The sequence below is a fragment of the Manis pentadactyla genome, chromosome 13, assembly GCF_030020395.1.
Source record: "Manis pentadactyla isolate mManPen7 chromosome 13, mManPen7.hap1, whole genome shotgun sequence".
NCBI lineage: Eukaryota > Metazoa > Chordata > Mammalia > Pholidota > Manidae > Manis > Manis pentadactyla.
In genome coordinates, this window is record NC_080031.1 from 35,561,887 (window position 1) to 35,589,555 (window position 27,669).

Consider the following 27,669-nt stretch of genomic DNA (forward strand, 5'->3'; position numbering starts at 1 on the left):
AGCCATGGATATACAATGAGGAAATGACAGCTTCTTCAACAGCTGGTGTTGGCAAGACTGGACATCTACATGCAAGAGTATGAAACTGGATCATTGTCTAACTCCATACACAAAAGTAAATTCCAAATGGATCAAAGACCTGAATGTAAGTGTATAAAACTCTTAGAAAAAAACATAAGCAAAAATCTCTTCAACATAAACATGAGCAACTTCTTCATGAACATATCTCCCTCGGCACGGGAAACAAAAACAAATGAACAAGTGGGATTAATCAAGATGAAACACTTCTGTACAGCAAAGGACACTCAATAGAACAAAAAGGTACCCTACAGTATGGGAGAATATATTCATAAGTGATAGATACAATAAAGGGTTGACATACGAAATATATAAAGAGCTCATGCACCTCAACAAACAAAAAGTAAATAATCCAATTAAAAAATGGGCAGAAGAGCTGAACAGACAGTTCTCCAAAGAAGAAATTCAGATGGCCAACAGACACATGAAAAGATGCTCCACATCACTTGTCATCAGAGAAATGCAAATTAAAACCACAATGAGTTATCACCTCACACCAGTAAGGATCACCACCATCCAAAAGACAAACAACAAATGTTGGCAAGGTTGCAGAGAAAGGGGAACCCTCCTACACTGCTGGTGGGAATATAAATTAGTTCAATGATTGTGGAAAGCAGTATGGAGTTTCCTCAAAAAACTAAAATAAAAAATACCATTTGACCCAGGAATTCCACTCCTAGGAATTTACCCTAAGAATGCCGCATCCCAGTTTGAAAAATACATATGCACCCCTATGTTCATTGCAGCACTATTTATAATAGCCAATAAATGGAAACAACCTATGTGTCCATCAGTAGATGAATGGATAAAGAAGATATGGTACACATACACAATGGAATTCAGCCATAAGAAGAAAAGAGATCCTAGCATTTGCAACAACATGGATGGAGCTAGAGGGTATTATGTTCAGTGAAATAAGCCAAGCAGAGAAACACAAGTACTAAATGATTTCATTCATATGTGGAGTATAAGAACAAAGAAAAAACTGAAGGAACAAAACAGCAGCAGACTCACAGAACCCGAGAATGGACTAACAGTTACCAAAGGGAAAGGGACTGGGGAGGATTGGTGGGAAGGATGATATAAGAGGGGAAAAAAGGAGGGGGCATTACTATTAGGAGACGTAATGTATGGGGGAAACAGGGGAGGCAGTATAGCACAGAGAAGCAAGTAGTGGTTCTATAGCATCTTACTACGCTGATGGACAGTGACTGTAATGGGATATGTGGGGGCGACTTGGTGATAGGGGAGTCTAGTAAACATAATGTTCCTCATGTAATTGTAGATTAATGATACCAGAAAAACCCAGAAACAAAAAACCACATGATTGTCTCCATAGATGCCGAAAAACCATTCAATAAAATTCAACATACATTCATGATAAAAACTCTCAACAAAATGAGTATAGAGAGCAAGTAACTCAATGTAATAAAGGCCGTATGTGACAAACCCACAGCCAACATCATACTTAGCAGTGAGAAGCTGAAAGCCTTTCCTTTAAGATTAGGAACAAGACAGTGTTGACCACTCTCTCCACTTGTATTCAACATAGTTCTCAATGTCCTCACCATAGCAGTTAGACAACACAAAGAAATAAAGGGCATCCAGATTGGTAAGGAAGAAGTTAAACTGTCACTCTTTGCAGATGACATGATACTGTACATAAAAAACCCCAAAGAATCCACTCCAAAACTACTACGTCTAATATCGGAATTCAGCAAAGTTGCAGGATACAAAATTAATACACCAAAATCTGTTGCATTCCTATACACTGATGATGAACCCACAGAAAGAGAAATCTGGAAAACAATTCTATTCACAATTGCATCAAAAAGAATAAAATACCTAGGAATAAACCTAACCAAGGAAGTAAAAGACCTATACTCTGAAAACTACTAGACACTCATGAGAGAAAATTTAAAAGATACCAATAAATGGAAACACATTCTGTTCTCATGGATACGAAGAATTAATATTGTTAAAATGGCCATCCTGCCTAAAGCAATCTACAGATTTAATGCAATCCCTACCAAAATACCAAAGGCATTCTTCAATAAACTAGAGCAAAACATTCTAAAATTCAGATGGAGCCACAAAAAGCCCTGAATCGCCAAAGCAATCCTGAGAAGGAAGAATAAAGCTGGGGGGATTATGCTCCTCAACTTCAAGCTCTACTACAAAGCCACAGTAATCAAGACAATTTGGTAGTGGCACAAGAACAGACCAATAGACCAATGGAACAGACTAGAGAGCCCAGACATAAACCCAACAATGTATGGTCAATAAATATATGATAAAGGAGCTATGGACATACAATGGGGAAATGACAGCCTCTTCAACAACTGGTGTTGGCAAAACTGGACAGCTACATGCAAGATAATGAAATGGGATTATTGTTTAACCCCATACATAAAAGTAAACTCAAAATGGATAAAAAACCTGAATGTAAGTCATGAAACCATAAAACTCTTAGAAGATAGGCAAAAATCTCCTGAATATAAACATGAGCAACTTCTTCCTACATGCTTCTCCTCTAGCAAGGGAACAAAAGTAAAAATGAACACAAGACTACATCAAACTAAAAAGCTTCTGTATGGCAAAGAACACCATAAGAAAACAAAAAGGCATCCTACAGTATGGGAGAATATATTTGTAAATGACATATCTGACAAGGGGTTAACATCCAAAATATATAAAGAACTCACATGCCTCAACACCCAGAAAGTAAATAACCCAATTAAAAATGTGGAGAATATGAAGAGACAATTCTCCAAAGAAGAAATTCAGATGGCCGACAGGCACATGAAAAGATGCTCCATATCACTAATCATCAGGGTAATGCCAATTATAACCACAAGGAGATATCACCTCACACCAGTAAGGATGGCCAGCATCGAGAAGACTAAGAACAACAAATGTTGGCAAGGATGTGGAGAAAGGGGAACCCTCCTACACTGCTGGTGGGAACGTAAGCTAGTTCAACCATTGTGGAAAGCCTCCAATATGGAGGTTCCTCAAAAAACTAAAAATAAAAATACCATTTGACCCAGGAATCCCACTCCTTCAAATTTACCCATAGAGTTCAACTTCTCAGATTCAAAAAGACATATGCACCCCTATGTTTATTGCAGCATCATTTACAAAATAGCAAAGATATGGTAGCAACCTAAGTGTCCATCAGTAGATGAATGGATAAAGAAGAGGTGGTACATATACACAATGGAATACTATTTAGCCATAAGAATGGAACAAATCCTACCATTTGCAACAACATGGATGGAGGTGGAGGATATTATGCTCAGTGAAATAATCCAGGTGGAGATAGACAAGTACCAAATGATTTACCTCATTTGTGGGGTATAACAACGAAGCAGAACTGAAGGAACAAAACAGCAGTCTCACAGACTTCAAGAAGTGACTAGCAGTTACCAAAGGGGAGGGGTGTGGGAGGGCAGATGGGCAGGGATGGAGAAGGGGATTGAGGACTATTATGTTTAGTACACATGGTGTGAGGGGTCATGGGGAAAACAGTGTATCACAGAGAAGGCAAATACTGAATCTGTGGCATCTTACTATACTGATGGACAGTGACTGCAATGTGGTATGTGTGGTGACTTGAAAATATTGGTAAATGTAGTAACCACATTGTTTTTACATGTGAAACCTTCATAAGAGTATATATCAATAATACCTCAATAAAAAAGATGTAGTAAACAAATAGCAAAATGACAGAGGTAAGCTCTTCCTTATTAATAATTACTTTAAATGTAAATTGTTTAAACTCTCCAAAATACAGAAATTGACAGAATAGATGAAAACACTAGATCCAACTCTATGCTGTCTAGAACAGATCAGTCTAGAGTCAAAGACACAAATAGATTGTAATGAAAAGATATGCCATGAAAGTAGTCACCAAAAGAGTTCAGGGGAAGCTACTTAATATCAGTCAAAATACTTTAAATTAACAAAGATTACAAGAGACAAAGAAGGACATTATATATTAACAAAAGGTACAATACAGCAAGAAGATATAACAATCATAAACATTATGCATCTAATAAGAAACTAGTCAAACAAATGAAGCAAAACTGACAGAAGGGAGAAACGGACATATATATGTGTAATGATATACATAGCTCTATTATAATAGTTGAAGACTTCAATATCTGTTTTCAATAAGGAGCAACCAGACTGATGATAAATAAGGAAAAGAGTGGACCTGAGCAACACAACAAACCTAACAGACATATACAGAACATTCTATCAAAGAACAGTAGCATTCACATTCTTGTCAAGTGCACAAGGGACATTTTTCCAGGATAGACTATATATGAGGCCACAAATTAAGTCTGGATATATTTTAAAAGCTAGATATTATGCAAAAGTATCTTCTCAAAGCACAATTGGATGAAGTTAGAAATCAACGTAGGCAAAACAGAAAAGTTTACAAATTTATGGAAATTAAACAACAATACTCTTAAGGAACTTAAGGAACTCTTACAACTTATGGAACTAGTAAAAGAAGAACAAACTAAACCCAAAGTTTGCAGATGATTAGAGCAGATAAAAAAAGAATTAAAGAATAGAAAAACAAAAGAGTAAATCAATGAAACCAAAACTGGTTATTTGAAAAGATCAACAAACTTGGCAAACCTTTAGCTAGATGGACAAAGAGAAAAGTTACTAAAATCAGAAATGAAAGTGGGGACATTACTACTGGTTCTATAGAAATAAAAAGGATTATAAGGGAGTAGTATGAACAACTATACACCAACAAATTTAATAACCTAAATGAAATAGACAAATTCCTACAAACACAAAACCTACCAAGATCAGATCACAAAGAAACAGAATATCTGAATAAACTTATAATTAATAAGCAGATTGGATCAATAATAAAAAATATTTCCCAACAAACCAACTCCCTGGGCCTGGCAGCTTCACTAGTGAATTATACCAAACATTTAAGAAGAACTAATACCAGTCCTTCTCAGGCTTTTCCAAGAAACTGAAGAGAAGGGAACATTTTCTAACTCATTCTATGAGTCCAGCATTACCTTTATATTACTGCCAAACAAGGACTAAAGGAAAAGAAAACTACAGACCAACATCCCTATGAACATCAGTACAAAAATCCTCAACAAAATGCTAGCAAACCAAATTCAGCAGCATATTAAAAGGATTCTATACCATGTACAAATGGGATTTATCCTTGGAATGCAAGGGTAGTTCAATGGGTCCAATATTCAAATACTGATCAATATAATACATCACACTAAAACAATGAAGGAAAAAAAACACATCATCATTTCAATTGATGTAGAAAAAGTATTTGACAAAATTCAACACACTTTCATGATAAAAACAGTCAATAAACTAGAAGTATAAAGAAATTGCCTCAACATAATAATAGAAGCCATATATGAAAACAGCAGTATTACATATAACAAGCATCATAGTGATGAAAGAATCAGTTTTTCCTCTAAGATCCAGAACAAGGCAAGGATGTCCACTTTCACCCTATTAAAATACCAATGCTGGGAATACCAATACATAATGCTGGAAGTTCTAGATAGAGCAATTAGGCAAGAAAGAGAAATAAAAGCCACTCAAATTGGAAAGGAAGAAGTACAGTTATCTGTTTGCAGATAATATGATCTTATGTGTATTAATTATTACACACATTTTTTAGAATAAATAAATTCAGCAAAGTAGGATACAAAGTCATCACACAAACATCAGTTGCACTTCTATATATTAACAATGAACAATATGAAAAAGAAATTATAAAAATAATCTATATACAATAGCATGAAACTGAATAAAATATTTAGGAATTAATTTAACCAAGGAGAGGAAAGACTTGTACAATAAAAACTACAAAACATTGCTGAAAGAAATTAAAGAAGACATAAGTAAATGGAAATATATCCTATGTTTATTGATTGGAAGATTTAATATTTTTAAGATGTCAATGCTACCCAAAGCAATCTAGATTCAATGCAATCCCTATCAAAATACCAATGAGATTTTTTTCCAGACACAGAAAAGCCCACTCTAACATTCATATGGAATCTTAAAGGACCCAGAATAGCCAAAGCAATCTTGAAAGAGAACATAGCTGGAGGACTCACACTTCCTGATTTCAAAACTTACTACAAACCACAGTACTAAAAAACAATATGGCACTGCCATGAAGTCAGACACACAAACCAGTGTAATAAAATGCAGAACCCAGGAAGGAATAAACCCTCACATATATGGTCAGATGATTTTTGATAAGGCTGCTAAAAACCTTTCAAATGGGGGAAGGACTGTCTTTTCAGCAAATGGTGCTAAGAAAATTGGGTATCTATATGCAAAAGAATGAAATCGAACCTTTATCTAGTGCCATATACAATTCAAAATGGATCAAAGACTTAAGTTTAAGACCTAAAACCCTTAGAAAAAAACATAGGGCAAAAACTTCACGACATTGGTCTTGGAAATGATTTATTGGATATGACACCAAAGAAAAAGTAGACAAATTGGATTTCATGAAAACTAAAAATTTTGTGCATCAAAAGACACTATCGGAGGCGGAGCCAACATGGCGGCATGAGTAGGACAGTGGGAATCTCCTCCCAAAAACATATATACTTTTGAAAATACAACAAACACAACTAGCCCTAAAAGAGAGACCAGAAGACGCAGGACAGTGGCCAGACTGCAGCTACACCAGCGAGAACCCAGCGACTGGTGAAAGGGGTAAGATACAAGCCCCGGCCCGGCGGGACCCAAGCGCCCCTCCCCCCAGCTCCCGGCGGGAGAACAATAGGCAGAGCGGGAGGGAGACGGAGCCCAGGACTGCCGAACACCCAGCCCCAGCCATCCGGGCCAGAGCGCAGACACAGTACATGCCCAGGGGGCCCTGGATACTAGGGGAACAGGGAGTAAGACCTCTGAGCGGGTGCTGAAGCTGATGCCCCTGTGACAAAGAAAAGCGGGGGCTTTTTGAAAGTCTTAAAGGGACAGGGACTTAACAGCTTGACGGAAACAACCCAGGTCACAGTACAGCAGCTGGAAATTACAGGGAAAACCGGGTGCACTAACCCCCTGGGCAACAGCTCTGAGACCCCTCACGGAAGCAAACAGTCAAGCAGCGCCCCCATCCATTACCCCACCGGGCGCTGCGAAAGCAGAGAAGCAGCCTGAGACAAATTCCGCCCACAGAAAGGGAAATTTCTCCCTTCCGGCCAGGCAAGACACAAAGACCCACTCTACACGCAATTACCCAACACAAGCCACTAGGGGTCGCAGTTGCCCCAGTAAAGAAAGGCCAGTAGTAAGTGAAAATTTTGGCCCTCCCAGCTGACAGTCAATAGCACCTGTCAACATGAAAAGGCAAAAAAATATGATCCAGACAAGACTAACCCAGACAGCTTCAGCATCTGCTACATCTTCCCCTGAGAAGGAATCTGGGGAGATAGATTTAGCCAGTCTACCTGAAAAAGAATTCAAAACAAAAGTCATAACCATGCTGATGGACTTGCAGAGAAATATGCAAGAACTAAGGAAGGAGAATTCAGAAATAAAACAAGCTCTGGAAGGACTTCAAAACAGAATGGACGAGATGCAAGAGACCATTAATGGACTAGAAAACAGAGAACAGGAATGCAGAGAAGCTGATGCAGAGAGAGATAAAAGGATCTCCAGGAATGAAAGAATTTTAAGAGAGCTGAGTGATCAATCTAAAAGGAATAATATAAGAATCATAGGCATTCCAGAAGAAGTAGAGAGAGAAAAGGGGATAGAAAATGTCTTTGAAGAAATAATTGCTGAAAATTTCCCCAAACTAGGGGAAGAAATGGCCTCTCAGACCACAGAGGTACACAGAACTCCCATGACAAGGGATCCAAGGAGGGCAACACCAAGACACATAATAATTAAAATGGCAAAGATCAAAGACAAGGACAAAGTATTACAAGCAGCCAGAGAGAAAAAAAAGGTTACCTACAAAGGAAAACCCATCAGGCTATCATCAGACTTCTCAACAGAAACCCTACAGGCCAGAAGAGAATGGCATGATATACTTAATGCAATGAAACAGAAGGGCCTCGAACCAAGACTACTGTATCCAGCACGAATATCATTTAAATATGAAGGAGGGATTAAACAATTCCCAGACAAGCAAAAGTTGAGGGAATTTGCCTCCCACAAACCACCTCTACAGGGCATCCTACAGGGACTGCTCTAGATGGGAGCACTCTTAAAAAGAGCACACAACAAAACACCCAACATATGAAGAAGGGAGGAGGAGGAATAAGAAGGGAGAGAAATAAAGAATCATCAGATTGTGTTTATAATAGCTCAACAAGCGAGTTAAGTTAGACAGTAAGACAGTAAAGAAGCTAACCCTAAACCTTTGGTAACCACAAACTTAAAGCCTGCAATGGCAATAAATTCATACCTTTCAATAATCACCCTAAATGTAAATGGACTGAATGCACCAATCAAAAGACACAGAGTAATAGAATGGATAAAAAAGCAAGATCCATCCATATGCTGCTTACAAGAGACTCACCTCAAACCCAAAGACGTGCACAGACTGAAAGTCAAGGGATGGAAAAAGATATTTCAAGCAAACAACAGAGAGAAGAAAGCAGGTGTTGCAATTCTGGTATCAGACAAAACAGACTTCAAAATAAAGAAAGTAACAAAAGACAAAGAAGGACATTACATAATGATAAAGGGCTCAGTCCATCAAGAGGATATAACCATTATAAATATATATGCACCCAATACAGGAGCACCAACATACCTGAAACAAATATTAACAGAACTAAAGGAGGAAATAGAATGCAATGCATTCATTCTAGGAGACTTCAACACACCACTCACTCCAAAGGACAGATCCACCAGACAGAAAATAAGTAAGGACACAGAGGCACTGAACAACACACTAGAACAGATGGACCTAATAGACATCTACAGAACTCTACATCCAAAAGCAACAGGATACACATTCTTCTGAAGTGCACATGGAACATTCTCCAGAATAGACCACATACTAGGACACAAAAAGAGCCTCAGTAAATTCCAAAATATTGAAATCCTACCAACCAACTTTTCAGACCACAAAGGCATTAAACTAGAAATAAACTGTTCAAAGAAAGCAAAAAGGCTCACAAACACATGGAGGCTAAACAACACGCTCCTAAATAATCAATGGATCAATGACCAAATCAAAATGGAGATCCAGCAATATATGGAAACAAATGACAACAACAACACTAAGCCCCAACTTCTGTGGGACGCAGCAAAAGCAGTCTTAAGAGGAAAGTATATAGCACTCCAAGCATATTTAAAAAAGGAAGAGCAATCCCAAATGAACGGTCTAATGTCACAACTATCAAAATTGGAAAAAGAAGAACAAATGAGGCCTAAGGTCAGCAGAAGGAGGGACATAATCAAAAGACACTATCAACAAAGTGAAAAGGCAATCCACAGAATGGGAGAAAATATTTGGAAATCATATATCTGAAATTTAATATCCAGAATATACAGAGAACTCCTAAAATTTAAAGAAATGAAACAACCTGATAAAAAAATAGGTATTTCTCCAAAGAAGATACACAAATGGCCAATACTCACATGAAAAATGCTCAACATTACTAATCATCAGGGAACTGCAAATTAAAATTACAAGATACCACTTCACACCTATTTGGATGGTTACTATTTAAAAAAAACAACAAAACAGAAAATAAGAAATGTTGGCCAAGATATGGAGGAAATAGAAACCTGTGCACTTCTGATGGCTGTAAAATTGTATAGCTGCTATAGAAAAGTGTACAGCAATTCCATTTCTGGGTATATATTGAAAGGAACTGAGAGTAGTGTCTCAAAGATTATTTGTATACCTAAGTTCATTAGCAGCATTATTCACAATAGCTAAAGATAGAAGCTACCAAGTATTCATAAACAGATGAATGGATAAACAAAATGTGGTATATATATATATACAATGGAATATTAAGGAAGGTAATCTGACATGCTATAACATGGATGCACCTTGCGGATATTATGCTAAGCGAAATAAACCAGCCACAAAAAGACAAATACTATGTGATTCTACCTATATGAGATACTTACAGTGGTCAAAATCATAGAGACAGAAAGCAGAAAATGGTTGCCTGTGGCATGGAGTACAGGAGGGTTGTTTAATGGGTATAGAGTTTTGGTTTTACAAGATGAAGACTTATGGAGATGGATAGTGGTGACGATCGTACAACATTATGAATATATTTAGTACCACAGAATTGTGCACTTAAAATGGTTAAGATGGCAAATTTTATTTTATGTGTATTTTACCACACATAGAGTTGCAATAAGACAAATTCTTATCTGTGCTGCTTAAACGTTTATTATTCTAAAAAAGATCTCATTGAAAATTGAAAGATTGATTAGATCTAATAATGAAATTGTTCCAATAGTGCTTCAGTGTGACCAGAAAAGTGTAATGCAATACTGTTCTGTTTGTTTAGGTTATATAAATTATGTACAATTATAATCATTTTCAGTAGGCCTAATGAGAGGGAATACAAGCTATACATAAGATTTGCACATAACCCATTGTTTTTGGTAGTTTTCTTACACATAACCATGGAAGAAAGAATACTGAACTGAAAGACTGCAGATGTCGTTTAGTTTCAGTTCATCCTGCTACCTTAACTTTAGACAAAGGGCTTAACATCTTTAGGCATCAGTTTCATTATTTGTAAAACAAAAGCATTGCAATAAACTAATTCCAAAGGCACTTTCACTTTCACAATTCTGTGAGTTTCATTATGAAGGGCACAATGCTCCAATAGTCAAATATAAAGAAAAAAAGGCTTTGCACTGAATACAAGGAGAAACATGACTTTTACTTAATCTCAGTTATTAATAAATCACAGTATAATGTCACATGTAACATTTACAACAGCAATATGGTTTTGAGATGCCAAACTCGAAATCAGTCTTCAAACTAAATGAATAAATTTTGCATAAAATTTAAAAAATTCTAAATGCTATTTGTAAAATACTAAATGTATGAACTTTACAAATCCCAAGCTGTGAAGTATTTATATATAATACACATCTACTAATATGTGCATTATGTTTAGAGAGACAGAGACCAAACAGAAAAACTCTAAAGGATATGCCATTTATAGGAAAAAAGAAAGGAAAACCTATTTATATATTTCCTTAATTTGTTTTCTTTTGATGTTTAAAATTATTTGCAAACTTAAAACTAAAGATGTGGTCTTCCTGTGTATATGGTTAAATTTTAAAATTTGACATTTTTACAAGTAGAGACAAAGTGCTCTTTGAAAAAAAAATGTATGACTTTTTTTCTCTTCAAATAGCTTTAATAATATAGGGGACATGGGGATATAGGTTAAAGCTGTAGGTCTGAACTATACAAGAATAGGGCTTAAATCTTAAAAATTCTACCTCATACTTAGCTGTGTGATCTTGTATAAGTTATTTAATGTATTCAAACTTCATAGTATCTATCTCATTGAATTCTGAGGATTAAATCTAAAGTATTTAGTACAGTTTTTGGCCTGCTGTAGCCACTCAATTCTACTATTACAATACATCTATTACTTTCAAAAATAACTGTTTATATGAATTATTCTGGTTTTAAAAATGATATAACTGCATATTTTAAGCACAATTATTCCCATGAGTTACAAACAACTATTAGCAAAAATAATAGTAAGGAATGATAATTGGGGCTAAAAGATTTATTGATTTTGATCAAAGGATATATTTTGAGATATATGTTTTTTAGCCAGCAGATGGAGAACAAAGTATAGTTTATCAGTGTATTTCAGGACACCTCAGGACCAAAAAAAAAAGTTTTTATTCTGAAAAGGTTGATAATCAGTGTTAATAATTTTTAAGGACACCTAAATATAGAAGATAGACTTACCAAACTGAGATTTATCATATTTTTAAAAATCCTACCAAATTTCAACTTTGAAATGTGAGGAAAAAATATAAACAGAATTATACTGAAATTTGAAGCATGGAGGTCACCTCAATTAATTACTCTTATGTTTCATGTTTATGTCCTTCACTGGTTGATATACAGAATACAGTTATTGTTTATTCACAAATAACCATAGAATCAGGGTAATATTTAAGCAGCATTAGAAAAATATGTAAATATCATCCCCTACTAGACATCTTATTACCATTTCAATCCAAAATTATTCATACGACTGCATAGATATATTTACTTTAAAACTAATAAATACATTGTTATATTAAAAATTTCAAATATAGAACAGATTAAAATCTTTCATCTCCATTTCTTCCAGCCCAGTTCTCTCTTCAAAGGCTGTCTTTATCTCTGTACAGATTTCTGATTCTTCCATCTCTTTTTTTTAATTTTTAATTTTGCTATTAATGTACAATTACATTAACAACATTATGGTTACTAGACTCCCCCATTATCAAGTCCCCACCACATACCCCATTCTAATCACTGTCCCTCAGCGTAGTAAGATGCTATAGAATCACTACTTGTTTCCTCTGTGTTATACTGCCTTTCCCATGGCCCCCCTCTACATTATGTGTGCTAATCGTAATGCACCCTTTTCCCCCTTATACCTCTCTTCCCACCCATCCTCCCCAACCTCTTTCCCTTTGGTAACTGTCAGTCCATTCTTGGGTTCTGTGAGTCTGCTGCTATTTTGTTCCTTCAGTTTGTTCTTATACTCCACAGATGAGTGAAATCATTTGATACTTGTCTTTCTCCACCTGGCTTATATCACTGAGCATAATACCCTCTAGCTCCATTCATGTTGCTACGAATGGTAGGATCTGTTTTCCTCTTATGGCTGAATAATATTCCATTGTGTATATGTACCACCTCTTCTTTATCCATTCACCTACTGATGGACACATAGGTTGTTTCCATTTCCTGGCTATTGTAAATAGTGCTGCAATAAACATAGGTGTGCATATGTCTTTTTCAAACTGGGCTGCTGCATTCTAATGGTAAATTCCTAGGAGTGGAATTCCTGCATCAAATGGTATTTCTATTTTGAGTTTTTTGAGGAACCTCCATACTGCTTTCCACAACGGTTGAACTAGTTTACATTCTCACCAGCAGTGTAGGAGCGTTCCTCTTTCTCCACATCCTTGTCAACATTTGTTGTTATTTGTCTTTTCTATGCTGGTCATCCTAACTTGTGTGAGGTGATATCTCATTGTGGTTTTAATTTGCATTTCTCTGATGATTAGTGAAGTGGAGCATCTTTTCATGTGTCTGTTGGCCACCTGAATTTCTTCATTGGTGAATTGTCTGTTCATGTTCTCTGCCCATTTTTCAATTGGCTTATTTGCTTTTTGTTTGTTCAGGTGCAGGAGCTCTTTATATAATTTGTATGTCAACCCCTTATCGGATATGTCATTTATGAATATATTCTCCCATACTGTAGGATGTCTTTTTGTTCTACTGATGGTGTCCTTTGCTGTACAAAAGCTTTTTAGTATAATATAGTCCCACTTGTTCATTTTTGCTTTTGTTTCCCTTGCTGGGGGAGATATGTTCATGAAGAAGTGGCTCATGTTTATGTCCAAGAGATTTTTGCCTATGTTTTTTTCTAAGAGTTGTATGGCCTCATGACTTACATTCAGGTCTTTGATCCATTTTTAGTTTACTTTTGTGTATGGGGTTAGACAGTGATCCAGGTTCATTCTCTTGCATGTATGTAGCTGTCCAGTTTTGCCAACATCAGCTGTTGAAGAGGCTGTCATTTCCCAATTGTATATCCATGGCTCCTTTATCATATATTAATTGACCATAAATGCTTGGGATAATATCTGGGCTCTCTAGTTTGTTCCATCTATTGGTCTGTTCTTGTGCCAGCACCAAATTGATTTTCTAACTGTGGCTTTGTAATAGAGCATGAGTCAGGGAGCATAATTTCCCCAGCTTTATTCTTCCTTCTCAGGATTGCTTTGGCTATTTGGGGTCTTTTGTGCTTTCATGTGAGTTTTAGAACTATTTGCTCCAGCTCATTGAAGAATGCTGTTGGTATTTTGGTAGGGATTGCACTGAATCTGGAGATTGTTTTAGGCAGGATGGCCATTTTAACAATATTAATTCTTCCTATCCATGAACACAGAATGTGTTTCCATTTATTGGTATCTTCTTTAATTTCTCTCATGAGTGTCTTGTAGTTTTCAGAGTATAGGTCTTTCACTTCCTTGGTTAGGTTTATTCCTAGGTATTTTATTCTTTTTGATGCAATTGTGAATAGAATTGTTTTCCACATTTCCCGTTCTTCTTGTTCATAATCAGTGCATAGGAATGCGACAGATTTCAGTGTATTAATTTTGTATCCCATGACTTTGCTGAATTCAGATATTAGATCTAATAGTTCTGGAGTGGATTCTTTAGGGTTCAATATCATGTCATTTGCAAACAGGGACAGTTTGACTTCTTCCTTACCAATCTGGATTCCTTGTATTTCTTTGTGTTGTCTGATGGCCGTGACTTGGACCTCCAGAACTATGTTGAATAAAAGTGGGGAGAGTGAGCATCCTTGTATTGTTCCCAATCTTAAAGGAAAAGCTTTCAGCTTCTCACCGTTAAGTATAATGTTGGCTGTGGGTTTGTCAATATGGCCTTTTTTATGTTGAGGTACTTGCCCTCTATACCTATTTTGTTGAGAGTTTTTATCATGAATGGATGTTGAATTTTGTCGAATGCTTTTTCAGCATCTATGGAGATGATCATGTAGTTTTTGGCCTTCGTTTTGTTGATGTGGTGGATGATGTTGATGGATTTTTGAATGTTGTACCATCCTTGCAACCCTGGGAATCCCACTTGATCATGATGGATGATCTTTTTGATGTATTTTTGAATTCAGTTTGCTAATATTTTGTTGAGTGTTTTTGTATCTATGTTCATCAGGGATATTCATCTCTAATTTTCTTTTTTTGTGGTGTCTTTGCCTGGTTTTGGTATTAGATGATGTTGGCCTCGTAGAATGAGTTTTGGGGTATTCCTTCCTCTCCTACTTTTTGGAAAACTTTAAGGAGGATGGGTATTAGGTCTTCATTAAATGTTTGATAAAATTCAGCAGTGAAGCCATCTGGTTCAGGAGTTTTCTTCTTAGGTACTTTTTTTGATTACCAGTTCAATTTTGTTGCTAGTAATTGGTCTGTTCAGATTTTCTGTTTCTTCCTGGGTCAACCTTGGAAGGTTGCATTTTTCTAGAAAGTTGTCCATTTCTTCCAGGTATACAGTTTTTTACCATATAGTTTTTCATAGTATTCTCTTCTAAATCTTTGTATTTCTGTGGTGTCTGTAGTGATTTTTCCTTTCTCATTTCTGATTTTGTTTATGTGTGTAGACTTTCTTTCTTTCTTGATAAGTCTGGCTAGGGGTTTATCTATTTTGTTTCTTTTCTTAAGGAACCATTTCCTGCTTTCTTTGATCCTTTCTATGGTTTTATTCTTCTCCATTTTATTTATGTCTTCTCTAATATTTATTATGTCCCTCCTTCTACTGATTTTGGGCTTCATTTGTTCTTCCTTTTCTAGTTTCCTTAATTGTGAGTTTACACTGTTCATATAGGAATGCTCTTCTTTCTTGAGGTAGGCCTGTATTGCAATATACTTCCCTCTTAGCACAGCCTTTGCTGCATCCCACAGATTTTGCAGTGTTGAATTATTGTTGTCATTTGTCTCCATATATTGCTTGATCTCTGTTTTTATTTGGTCACTGATCCATTGATTATTTAGGAGCATGTTATTAAGCCTCCATGTGTTTATGGGGTTTTTCATTTTCTTTGTGTAATTTATTTCTAATTTCATATGTTTGTGATCTGAGAAGCTGGTTGGTACAATTTCAATCTTTTTGAATTTACCAAGGCTCTTTTTGTGGCCTTGTATATGATCTATTCTTGAAAATGTTCCATGTGCACTTGAGAAGAATGTGTATCCTGCTGATTTTGGATGAAGTGTTCTGTAGATGTCTGTTAGGTCCATCTGTTCTAATGTGTTGTTCAGTGCCTTTCTCTCTTTACTTATTTTCTGTCTGTTTGATCTGTCCTTTTGAGTGAGTGGTGTGTTGAAGTCTCCTAAAATGAATGCATTGCATTCTATTTTCCCCTTTAATTCTGTTAGTATTTGTTTCACATATGTCTTTGCTTCTGTGTTGGGTGCATAGATATTTATAATAGTTATATCCTCTTGTGGGGCTGCCCCCCTTTATCATTATGTAATGTCCTTATTTGTCTCTTCTTACTTTCTTTGTTTTGAAGTCTATTTTGTCTGATACAAGTCCTGCAACTCCTGCTTTTTTCTCCCTATTAGTTGCATGAAATATCTTTTTCCATCCCTTTACTTTCAGTTGGTGTTGTCTTTGGGTTTGAAGTGAGTCTCTTGAAGGTAGCATATAGGTGGGTCTTGTTTTTTTATCCATTCAGTGACTCTATGTCTTTTGATTGGTGCATTCAGACCATTTACATTTAGGGTGATTATCGATTGGTATGTACTTTGTGCCACTGCAGGCTTTAGATTCATGGTTACCAAAGGCTCAAGAGTAATTCCATTACCATCTAACAGTCTAACTTAACTCACTTCATGTGCTATTACAATCAAAACATAAAGGTTCTTTTTTTCCCTTCTTTTTCTTCCTCTTCCATTCTTTATATGTTAGGTATCATATTCCATACTCTGTCTATCCCTTGATTGACTTTGGGGTAGTTGATTTGATTTTGCATGTGCTTAGTAATTAATTGTTCTACTTTGCTGTGGTTTTATTTCGCCTGGTGACATCTATTTAGCTTTAGGAATACTTCCACCTATAGCAGTCCTTCCAAAATGCACTGTAGAGGTGGTTTGTGGGAGGTAAATTCTCTCAGCTTTTGCTTCCCTGAAAATTGATTTATCCCTCCTTCAAATTTAAATGATAAGCTTGACACATAGAGTATTCTTGGTTCGAGGCCCTTCTCCTTCATTGCATTAAATATATTATGCCACTCCTTTCTATTCTATAAGGTTTCTGTTGAGCAATCTGATGAAAACCTGATGGCTTTTACTTTTTATGTGATCTTTTATCTCTCTCTAGCTGCTTTTAAATATCTGTCTTTATCCTTGATGTTTGCCATTTTAATTATTGTATGTCTTGGTGTTGTCTTCCTTTGGTTCCTTGTGTTGGGAGATCTGTGCACCTCCATGGCTTGAGACACTATCTCCTTCCCCAGATTGGATAAGTTTTCAGCAATTACCTCCTCAATACCACTTTCTATCCCTTTTTCTCTCTTCTTCTTCTTCTGGTATCCCTATAATGCAGATATTGTTCCATTTGGATTGGTCCCACAGTTCTCTCAATATTTTTTCATTCTTAAAAATCCTTTTTTCTCTCTGTGCCTCAGCTTCTTTGTATTCCTCTTCTATAATTTCTATTCCATTTACTGTCTCTTCTACTACATCTAATCTACTTTTAAATCCTTCCATTGTATGTTTCATTTCAGATATGGAATTTCTTAATGATTGAATCTCAGTCTTAAATTCATCCCTGAGTTCTTGAATATTTTTCTGTATCTCCATGATCATGTATACGATTTTTATTTTAAACTCTCTTTCAGGAAGATTGGTGAATTGTTTCATTTAGCCCTTTTTCTGGGGTTTGTGAGATTTTGGTCTGAACCAGGTTCCTTTGACGTTTCATAATTCTATATGGTGCTCTCTAGTGCCCAGAAGCTCTAGTGTCTAGAGCTGTTCAGCCCCTAGAGTGAGGTTGGGGGTTGTAGGGGCATGGCACTGGTGCCTGGGGTCAGGAAAGAGCTGTTTCCTGATTCCTGGCTGCAGTGCCCATCTCCAATATTCTCAGAGCCAGTGGGCTGAGCACACAGGTGCAAGCCTCTGTGCTTGGCATCTCTAGTTGTTGTAGGCTGGACCTCCCTCTGGCTGGCCTGATGCCAGTGCAGTTACTGCTGGTTTGTGAGCAGGTGCCATCAGGCAGGAGGAAGGTGCAGCAGTCTGCATGTCACAGTGGGGGGCCTTGGAGCTGAGTAAGCAGCCACGAGGATGGAGCACCTGAAGCTCCTCAATGTTCCCAACCTGCTGGGCAGAGTGTGCCCAGACACCCTTGTCCACCTGTCCCTTCTCCCATGTAGCAAGCTCTGTACAAACCCCGCTGCTTCAGCAGCCCTCTCGCTGCTAGGTAGCCTGTCAGACTGCCTGCCTTTCCTTTGTCCCAGAGTGGCCGGATGTGGATCCCTGTCCTCCACAAATGGCCAGAATCTCAGTCTCTCCAGCACTCCACCTGTCCCAGCTCCCAAACCCCACCAACTTCCAGAGCACCACACAATGTAGGTTTGTGTTCCAAAACAGACCTCCAGGGCTTGCTGTTCAGCCATCTTAGGCTTCCCCCTGCGCCCCGCCCCCCAACCCCACTCCATTTCTCTTCCTCCAGCTGGTAAGCTGGGATGGGGAAAGGGCTTGGGCCCCGCCAGATCAAGGCTTTCATACTTACCCTGTTTCGTGAGGTCTGCTCTGTTCGTGAGATCTGTATGCAGTGTGGTACAGCCTTCTTTCCTGCTGCTGTTTTAGGGCTAGTTGTATTAACTACATTTTCACACTATATGTGGTTTTGGGAGGAAATCTCTGTCTCACCTCTCACGCCACCATCTTTAGTCTCCTCTTTTCTTATATACTTAAAATTTTTAACGTATATACATGCATGCATTATTATATTGTTATACACATACAGGTTTGTTTACATTTATGTAACAGAACTATACACACTTTGTTTTCTTAACAATAATGTGCTGGAGACCGTGTTAATATAGGTCTCCCTCATTCTTTTTATAATCCCACAGTATTTCTAAGTATGGGTATATTTATTGACTCTATTACTGGACATTCAGATTGTTTCTCTATTTTTGCTGTTAAAATTACAAAATGAATATCCTTTTACATATATGTGGGTACATATAGAACTGTTTTTGATGGAAAGACTTTTAGAAAAGGAATTAAAAAAAGAGTATGCACATTAAAATTTTGACACTGCCATATTGTCATAAAAATTAATGTTTATACCTGTAAACACTGCTTAATTTCTAGATTTTACAAACATGAAAATCTAAATATAAATTGGACAGTAAGACCATTGTGGTGGGTCTTTTAATATCCTTTCCAATAATTAAATTGTGTGATTTTTATCTGTTATCAATGCTTGGCATTTTTCTTAAGGTATAAAATCATGTACATACATATATCTGTGTGTGTGTGTGTGTGTGTAGAACAGCAAAGGATAGCATTAATGCTTGAAAACTGCCTAATTTTCTTAAATACATTCTCAAGTTTGAAGGTAAAAATCTTAAACTGGGTTTTTAAAATCCCTTTTAATTGACTGTATGAACATGTCTGAACCAGTTTTTTGGGCACTTTAATTTGAATAATTTCACCCAGGCTTGCTGCACACATCCATCCCACTCCTCATATGGTAAAAACTAAAGGTCGTTAAATGCTGCCAAATCAATATTATGTATTTGTTGAACATATTTGTTATCTATCTTGTCCCCCTATGATGTAAGTTTCCTCAGGGGACACTCTTTCTTGTTTATTGCTATATCCCAATTTCTAGCAAAGAGTAGTTGACCAATATTGCCTGACTGACTGGAGATTGGTTAAATAAATTATGATGCATTCATACAATAGAATCCTGTGAGAATATTAAAAGTAATGCTGTAAATGTACATATTGACATGGAAAATGTTTCATAACATAATGTTAAATTTTTAAAGTTTATTAAACAGTTAACGGTAATAAGCTATTTGTGTTACCTTCTCGCTCTCTTATTCAAATTTGTGTGTGTGCATAACTATGTATGAATAAACACAAATATTAAAGTGGTGATAGAATTAAAGAGGAATTAAAAATATGTTTATTTTTCCCTTCTCCTACAATGAACATCTATTTTTTGAATAATAAGGGCTTTTTAAAAATTAGTTTGTCATCAGCAGGAGAACAATTCATTGCATGCTTGACTTGAAAAGTTAGCAGCAACAGGGTGGGGAAGTGGTAGGGCATAAGTAGTTAGGTGGATCTCCTTAGCTGGATCTCCAAAACTTGTGCTGTTTCAGTGTGGTTCACAGAACTACGCCAGTCTTTGAATTGAATGTTACCAGATGTGATAAAGAAATTGAGAGTAGTTAGAAATTTTTGTTGCAACTTGACATTGTTGTGGTACACAAACATACCATCAGTGGGCTTATAGTTTTTATATCTTTGTTGTTTTTTTCCTTTATTTAGTAATTCATTTTTATTTTATTTTACAAAAGTAATGGTTTGTAACACACTGGAAATAAATTTTAAAAAGTTTCCTCACTACAGAGAATTGCTCTAAAGTTTAGTCTTGGGATCAGGCTCAGGAGTTAACATCCAGCTGATTTCCTGTATCGTTAAGAGCATCTGCTTAACATTCCAGAAACTGTCATCTACATACCAAAACCTGATACCCTGTACATACATCAGACACCATTTTTAAGGATCTTAATCTTGCTTCAGTTCTTACTGTTGTGTCAGTTTCCTTGTTTGGATTGGGCTTAGTAGGGATGGGGGATAGGGATTGGGGATGAGAGGCAGATTTTAACATTTCATTAATATTACCCAGCATTTAAAAAGTGTTTTCAATAAATTATTGGGGAAATTATACAATAAGTGACAAAGAAAGCTAAACATCCTATATGTCAGTTCATTATTGTTTAAGCAGGAACCTGACTGAAGTGGATGAAGCTATTCACATACCTGAAGAGCTTTCTATGCAGATAAACAGCAAATGTGAGGGCACTGAGACAGGAAGATGGAGCAGGAAGAAGGCCAGCATGACTAGCCAACCAAAGAAGGAAAGAGTGGTCGGAGACAAAAGCGGAGAGGCAGTGGGATCACCAATCGTGTAGAGCCTTCATCACAAAGAGTTAGAATTTTAAGTGTGATGGGAGTTTGACACCTCCCATCTGGAGGATTACACCAAAGGAGTAACAAGATCCAACTTGTGTTTTTTAAGTATCACTGTGAAGGAGGCAAAAAAAAACAAAACAAAGCCCTAAGCTATTGCTATGGCTCAGCCATGAATAATTATACAATCACAATTATGTAAATATTAATCCTACCACAATGTATGGTATAAAATGTATGTAATACCCCATAATTATATACCTTATGATAATACTACCCATGATAATATGAATTTGGATTATACCCTGGATATTTAATTACTCTAGAATAACTTTGCCTTATACTGTATGCAATTAAAGTTTGAAAATCACTTAGTGTTATGGCAGGATATTTTTTAAGATGACAGGAGAGGATGAGTATATGTACATATTATATGTGCATTGTGGTGATTTGATGTAAGAGGTTTGTTTGTTGGAAGTTACTGGATAATAGCTAAATCTAAAAGAAATCAAGAACAGGCAGGATAACGTGTTATTTAAAAATGGAAGTAAACACCAAAAGAAGTGCATGTGCAATGGAGATGATAAAACATAGTAATGGGATAAAGAATGATCAGGGGTATTTTAGCACAGGGAAGGCCTCTCTGGTAGGGAAACGACTTTTCATGATGCAAAGAGGAAACTATAGGAAATTGTAGAAGAGGGTTCCAAGCACTGGGAACAGAAGATAAAAAACCACTTGATAAGGAACTTGATGGGCTTAAGTGGCTAAAAAAAAGAAAACAGTATCACTGGAGCTTAGAGAAGAGGCAGACGAGTAGAAGATAAAGAGGCAGGCAGGATTCATACTATGATTATGTGGGAAATTGACTATGGTGGTTTGGACAGTGTACTCTGGCTGACTTGTATTCAGTGGAGCCAAAATTTTAAAATTTCAAGAATTTTGTGAGCTTGTTTTTAATCACAGCCATTACTAAATATTAAATCATTTAAATTTACAATTAAATAAAATAAAGATAAGAAATTCTAAAACTTATCACCCACCAATTATTTTACTATTGCAGGGGATCAAAATATACCACCCCCAAATATGCCAGTTTGGCATAAGGGTTATTTGGAGCTGAAAGCTAACAAGAAACAACAGATGCAGAAAAAGCTCTCTACCCTCACCCATCTACCTAAAAGCAGGACATAAATTTCCTTTTGTGAAGATGGTCCCCCCTCCTTCCCCATACCAAAGAGAAAATCTTGGCACTTAGGAAGGTCTGCACAAACCTCACTAAAATAACTCTTCTCTTCCATTAGTTTCCCCCATGTAGTCCCACAATTTACCACCTCTGGAAGCCCAAACTCCTTTTCCTTTGTCTTGTCACTACCCCACAAATTTATCACCTTTTTAGAAAATAGTATATAAGCCCCTGAGTCTAACCTCCTCTTTCAGTTTTCAGTTACTTTTCTGTGAGAACTCCATGTGCACATGAAATTGAAATATTCACATCAAATAAAATTTATTTGCCTTACCTTCTGTTAATGTGTCTTTTGTCAGTTTAACTAGCAGTGATAGAACATAAGAGCCTAAAGGAAAAGTTCTTTCCTCCCCTACACTATATTTTACTTTTATTTATTTCTTGAGATTCTGTTTATTTCAGTGGCATTAGTGGTATTTTTGGCTGGATTCTTTGTTGTGGGGGCCATCCTATGCATGGGGATGTTTAGCAGAATCCCTGGACTCTATCCACCAGAAGACAGTAGCACAGTTGTGACAACCAAAAATGTCCCCAGACATTACCAACTGTCCCCTGAGCAAAATCACCCATGGTTGAGAACTACTGGTCTCTGTATGAAATCTACTAGATATCTGCATGGTGGAAACACTATATTATGGTGCTTTACTACACATTTCTTTCCAATACCTGAGGCCAGGCTGGTACCCTGAAACTGGCCGTGGTGGGAGTATCTATATTATAAAATTGAGAAACACTACATATCAGGGCTTAATTTATTGTTTAATTGGTTTAGATTTAAGAGTGGTAAAAATGTTAATGCATTTTGATGTTAATAAACTTAAAATGTTAATGTGTATTAATATTAATAAACTTAAAAATGTGTATGTTAACAATACATTATGAATAGCACAAAATATCAACAAATATCTTCCAGTATTCAAAATTAACTAAGTCAGAAATGAGCTACTCACATCATTAAGGTATGATGAAGCTCCACATATTTCAAGAAAGAAAATGTGCTCAATTATGTCAAATGCTGCTGGAGAGTCAAGAAAATTGGAAATAAAGAATTAGATTTGGTTAGATAAAGTAGCTGGTGACCTTGATGAGTACTGTTTTCAGTGCAGCAGCAAGCAAGAAAGCCTGGGATGGGGAGTGGAAGTGAAAAGTTGGGATGGTTGAGTGCCCTAACAACGGGCTGGAATGCTGTAAGGGAGCAGATGTGCAGAGTGATAGCTAAAGGGCGGGAACGGATTCAAAGAAATTTTTAAAAATATGGGAGACAGTAAGGCATGTTAAGATGTTGTTAGGTGTGACCTAGAATAGCAAGGGAAAAATTAAAGAGGAGTATAAATTGAAGGGTAAGTTTTAAGTATCTTTAAGAGGACGCAGAGAAGAAAAGGGATCGGGACAGTTGCTGGCCTTAGATTGAAAGCAATACCCATTTCATAGGCTTATTATGGGTTCCCAATAAATTAATCAATGTGAAAACACTTCAAAAATTGTAAGATAATAAAAAGTACTGTCAAACTACTGCTCAAGTAATGAAGAAATTTACTACACACAGGTTCCACTTGCAGAATCAGAAATAAAAAGTTTTTTAAAAACCTATCTCCAAATGGTAATTTTTGTTTTATTAACAATAGCTCACGGCTCCACTGGCCTACTTTTAGGCTTCATGAGAAAAATCTCCTAAGTTTGCATTCTCAGTTCCACTACTTTTAAAAGTTGGAGAAGAATAATACAATTAACTTGCTGGATGGGAAAGTATACTTCCCATTTGTTCCCCTTAAGTTTTAGCGCACAAACAAATGTGTTTCGTGATATTTAATAGTTCTGTAATTTCGCTTTCCTTTTTTACTGGAGTCCAATGTACGGAGGGTGCAACGACTAACACACTCCTTAAAAACGTTTTTCCCTTTCCCATCTCTAAGTAATGAAAAGACGGAAAACCACTTCAGGGGTCGAACGGAAAAAGAACCCAGAAAAAAATGTGGGTCCGGTCAAGAATTCCCCCTCGGCCTGAAAGTGGACGAAATGGCCTGTTCGCAGAGGCGCGCGGAGTGGGGCACCGTGAGCGAGCAGGGAGGGCGGTGAGCGCGCTGCAGCGAGGACCCCGCGAGAGCGCCGACAGCACGCGGATGAAGCGCGGGCAGGGGGTTAGCCTGGGGCAGGACTGAAACAGGAGGCCCGGCGGGCGCTTCAGAAATGCAAAACGTCCTTCAGGCGGTTGCCCCGAGCGCGACACGCCACCCTCGGGGCCGTTAGAGGCCTGCAACGGGCCTTCCGCCACAGAAGCTGGCGGATCTGGATGGGTCCCAGTAATGAGGGTGGGGACATTATGCCCTTCACCTGCCTATCGCCGCTGTCCCGGGCTCCGCTCGTTTCCTCGGTAACGCCGCAGACGGAAATGACGTAACGTCAATTCCGTTCTGACCGGCCCCGGCCCCGCCCGATTAGCGCAGTCTCTGGGCCCCGTCTCTTGGCTCCGCCTCTTAGCCCCGACCAGTCCTCGAAACACGGTCCTTCAGGGCCCAGATGAGGGAATGTGAGCAGGGTTGGACTTTTTTTTTAAAAAGTCCTCACTGCGGTTGTCAATAGGTTTGAGGCAAAGCGTTTTGGAAGGGAAACCAAAGTGATTTTCTGATAATTTGGGCTCAATACGATAAAGCCTGGCCACTTAAACCAAGGAGTTTAAACATGTTGAGAAGTATATGAAACCTTTAATGTTTAAGTATGTTAATTTGTAAATTTTAAAACCCTATCTTTAAAGCTATTCACCAGGTCTTGCCCAGGATCAAAGAGTGGCAAGTACCTGCAGTTTAATGCTTTATATTCATTCAAGCCCTTTGGCTGGTAAAGCCTAAACCAGTTTTATTATTTACTTATTTATTTTAAATTGAGGTGTAATTGTTTCCGGTGTATGCCATAATGATTTCATCTTTGTATATGTTGCAAAATGACCACAATAAATAGAGTTAGCATCTCTCATTTTACTTAGTTAAAACCCAATCAGTTTTAAAGTGAAAACCGATGATCTTTTAAATGGGTTTTCAGATTAACTTAAATCATACAAATACTGTAGATTTAAAGCAAGTTTGATTTGCCTTAATTCTAAATATCATACTTTCACAATGCTTCAGGTGGTGAAGTACTATTGCAGTGTAAAATAATCTTGTTCAGAAACTGCCCAGTTGTGCTATTTCCTCCATTTGCATAGGCATGTAATACAAGTTTGTAAGAAAAATTGAACTTTAGGGGTAAAAAAAAAATCCAAATAATTTTTCCCTAAGAAAAACTTTGTACTCACTGAGCTTTCAGAGTTATTTCAAATCATTATGGTAATCATAATAAGCAGGAGGGGTGAGCTACAGATGTTTTTCATGTAGTTACTTTGATGCACAAATACCCAGTATCTATGAATAATAAACTATGCAAATACAATCATAGAAACAATTGTGCTTAATTTGTAATCTAGTATAAACTGGGTAAAAATAATTTAAATTCAAAACTACAAAATTGCACATTGTGAATGTACTTAATGCCACTGAATTGCACACTTAAAAATGGTTAAAATGGTAAACTTGTGTATATATTACAATTTTTAAATTGCAATCAAAATACCACAAATCTCAGCCAATAAATATTTCAGAAAAAATATTTCTAAATGTACAGAATGAAACAAAAATATGTCTTTGGTATACACCTTGTTTATATATTACTTTAAAAATAAGCTCTATATATTTTTAATGAAGCGCCTCTCTGAATTATAAAAAAAAGAAAAATTGTTACTATTTCATGTGAGAAACACACTCACTGGTCCATATTCAATAAGTGGACACGGAGACAAAGAGAACAGCGGAGCGAGGCTTTAACGAACCAATTTCTGCACAAAGGAAATAGCAAAATAGGGTGTCTAGTGGGCAGGCACACCTGGGGAGATTGGTGCAATTTATTTCCTAGTGCGCGAGTCCCTCCCCTGGTTCCTCATTGGCTGAGTACTACAGGGTTCACATTCTTCCCCAGAATATTGCCTAAGCCAGTTATATCTTTCTTTTACATTTGTCTTAATCTTATTGGTAGGTTTAAAAAAACTCAAACAGGTATGCCAGGCCCTTATCAATTCCCCCACCCCCACTCTCAGCCTGAGCAGGTTCCACCACGTGGCCTTTGTTAATACCTTACTGTTAAAATATTTAAACATCCAGTGGGAATAAATCACATTTAGGTTTTATACTCTTTCCTAACAGTCGGCATATATTATGTCACCTCTACCCTGACTCAGAAGAATTCAGTAATTCAAACAGGCTTAGGCTTTTTTTTTTTGATTGCTGTAATACATGTAAAATAAATTTTCAATTCTTCAAGAGTATGCTTTTTATAGTAACCACAAAGGATCATTTAGACTAAAAAAATGTCAGGTTTTCTATTTCCTCATTTATATGCACCTGCTTAAACCTAGGAATAGTTTAGTAGGAAACACAACTCAGGGAATTTCTGGGTGGTTTTATAGAAAGCTCCTTCCTCTCTTCTCTCTGTTCCCTGTCAGGTTATTCTACCCTCCCTTTTTCTCTTTTTTCTTTCCTTATTATTATACAATACGTAGTTATGTATTTATGAAATCTTGCTTTCCAGTTAGCAAATATTTCTCTTTATAAGTCATGTAAAGACAAATAAGGAAACAGATTAGTATGAAACAGGAAAAATATTTAGTGTAGAGGGAGAGGAGTTACATGCCATTTCTTTCCTCTATGGTTTTGGCACTAGAACAAACTTGGACAGTGGTCAGGACTGCCCCTGGATGTGGGCATGGGATCTTTTTTTTTATTATTTATTTTTTATTTTTTGGTATCATTAATCTACAATTACATGAGGAACATAATGTTTACTAGACTCCCCCATCACCAAGTCTCCCCCACATACCCCATTACAGTCACTGTCCATCAGCATAGTAAGATGCCATAGAACCACTACTTGTCTTCTCTGTGCTATACTGCCTTCCCCGTGCCCCCACACATTATGTCTGCTAATAGTAATGCCCCCCTTTTTTCCCCTTATCCGTCCCTTCCCACCCATCCTCCCCAGTCCCTTTCCCTTTGGGAACTGTTAGTCCATTCTTGGGTTCTGTGAGTCTGCTGCTGTTCCTTCAGTGTTTTTCTTTGTTCTTATATTCCACAGATGAGTGAAATCATTTGATACTTGTCTTTTTCCACCTGGCTTATTTCACTGAGCATAATACCCTCTAGCTCCATCCATGTTGTTGCAAATGGTAGGATTTGTCTTCTTCTTATGACTGATTAATATTCCATTGTGTATATGTACCACATCTTCTTTATCCATTTGTCTACTAATGGACAGACACTTAGGTTGCTTCCATTTCTTGGCTATTGTAAATAGTGCTGTGATAA

At 37.0% G+C, this 27,669-nt stretch overlaps 1 protein-coding gene across 1 annotated transcript in view; it reads right to left on the reverse strand.

Moving 5' to 3' along the window:
- C13H11orf65 (chromosome 13 C11orf65 homolog) overlaps positions 1 to 24,764 on the reverse strand; it is a 110,523-nt gene extending 85,759 nt beyond the window's left edge. Inside the window, exon 1 of the mRNA XM_057490694.1 lies at positions 24,614 to 24,764. The gene's annotated coding sequence lies outside the window, so the exon portion shown is untranslated. The remainder of the gene's footprint in view (positions 1 to 24,613) is intronic.
- Positions 24,765 to 27,669: the final 2,905 nt, after the last annotated feature.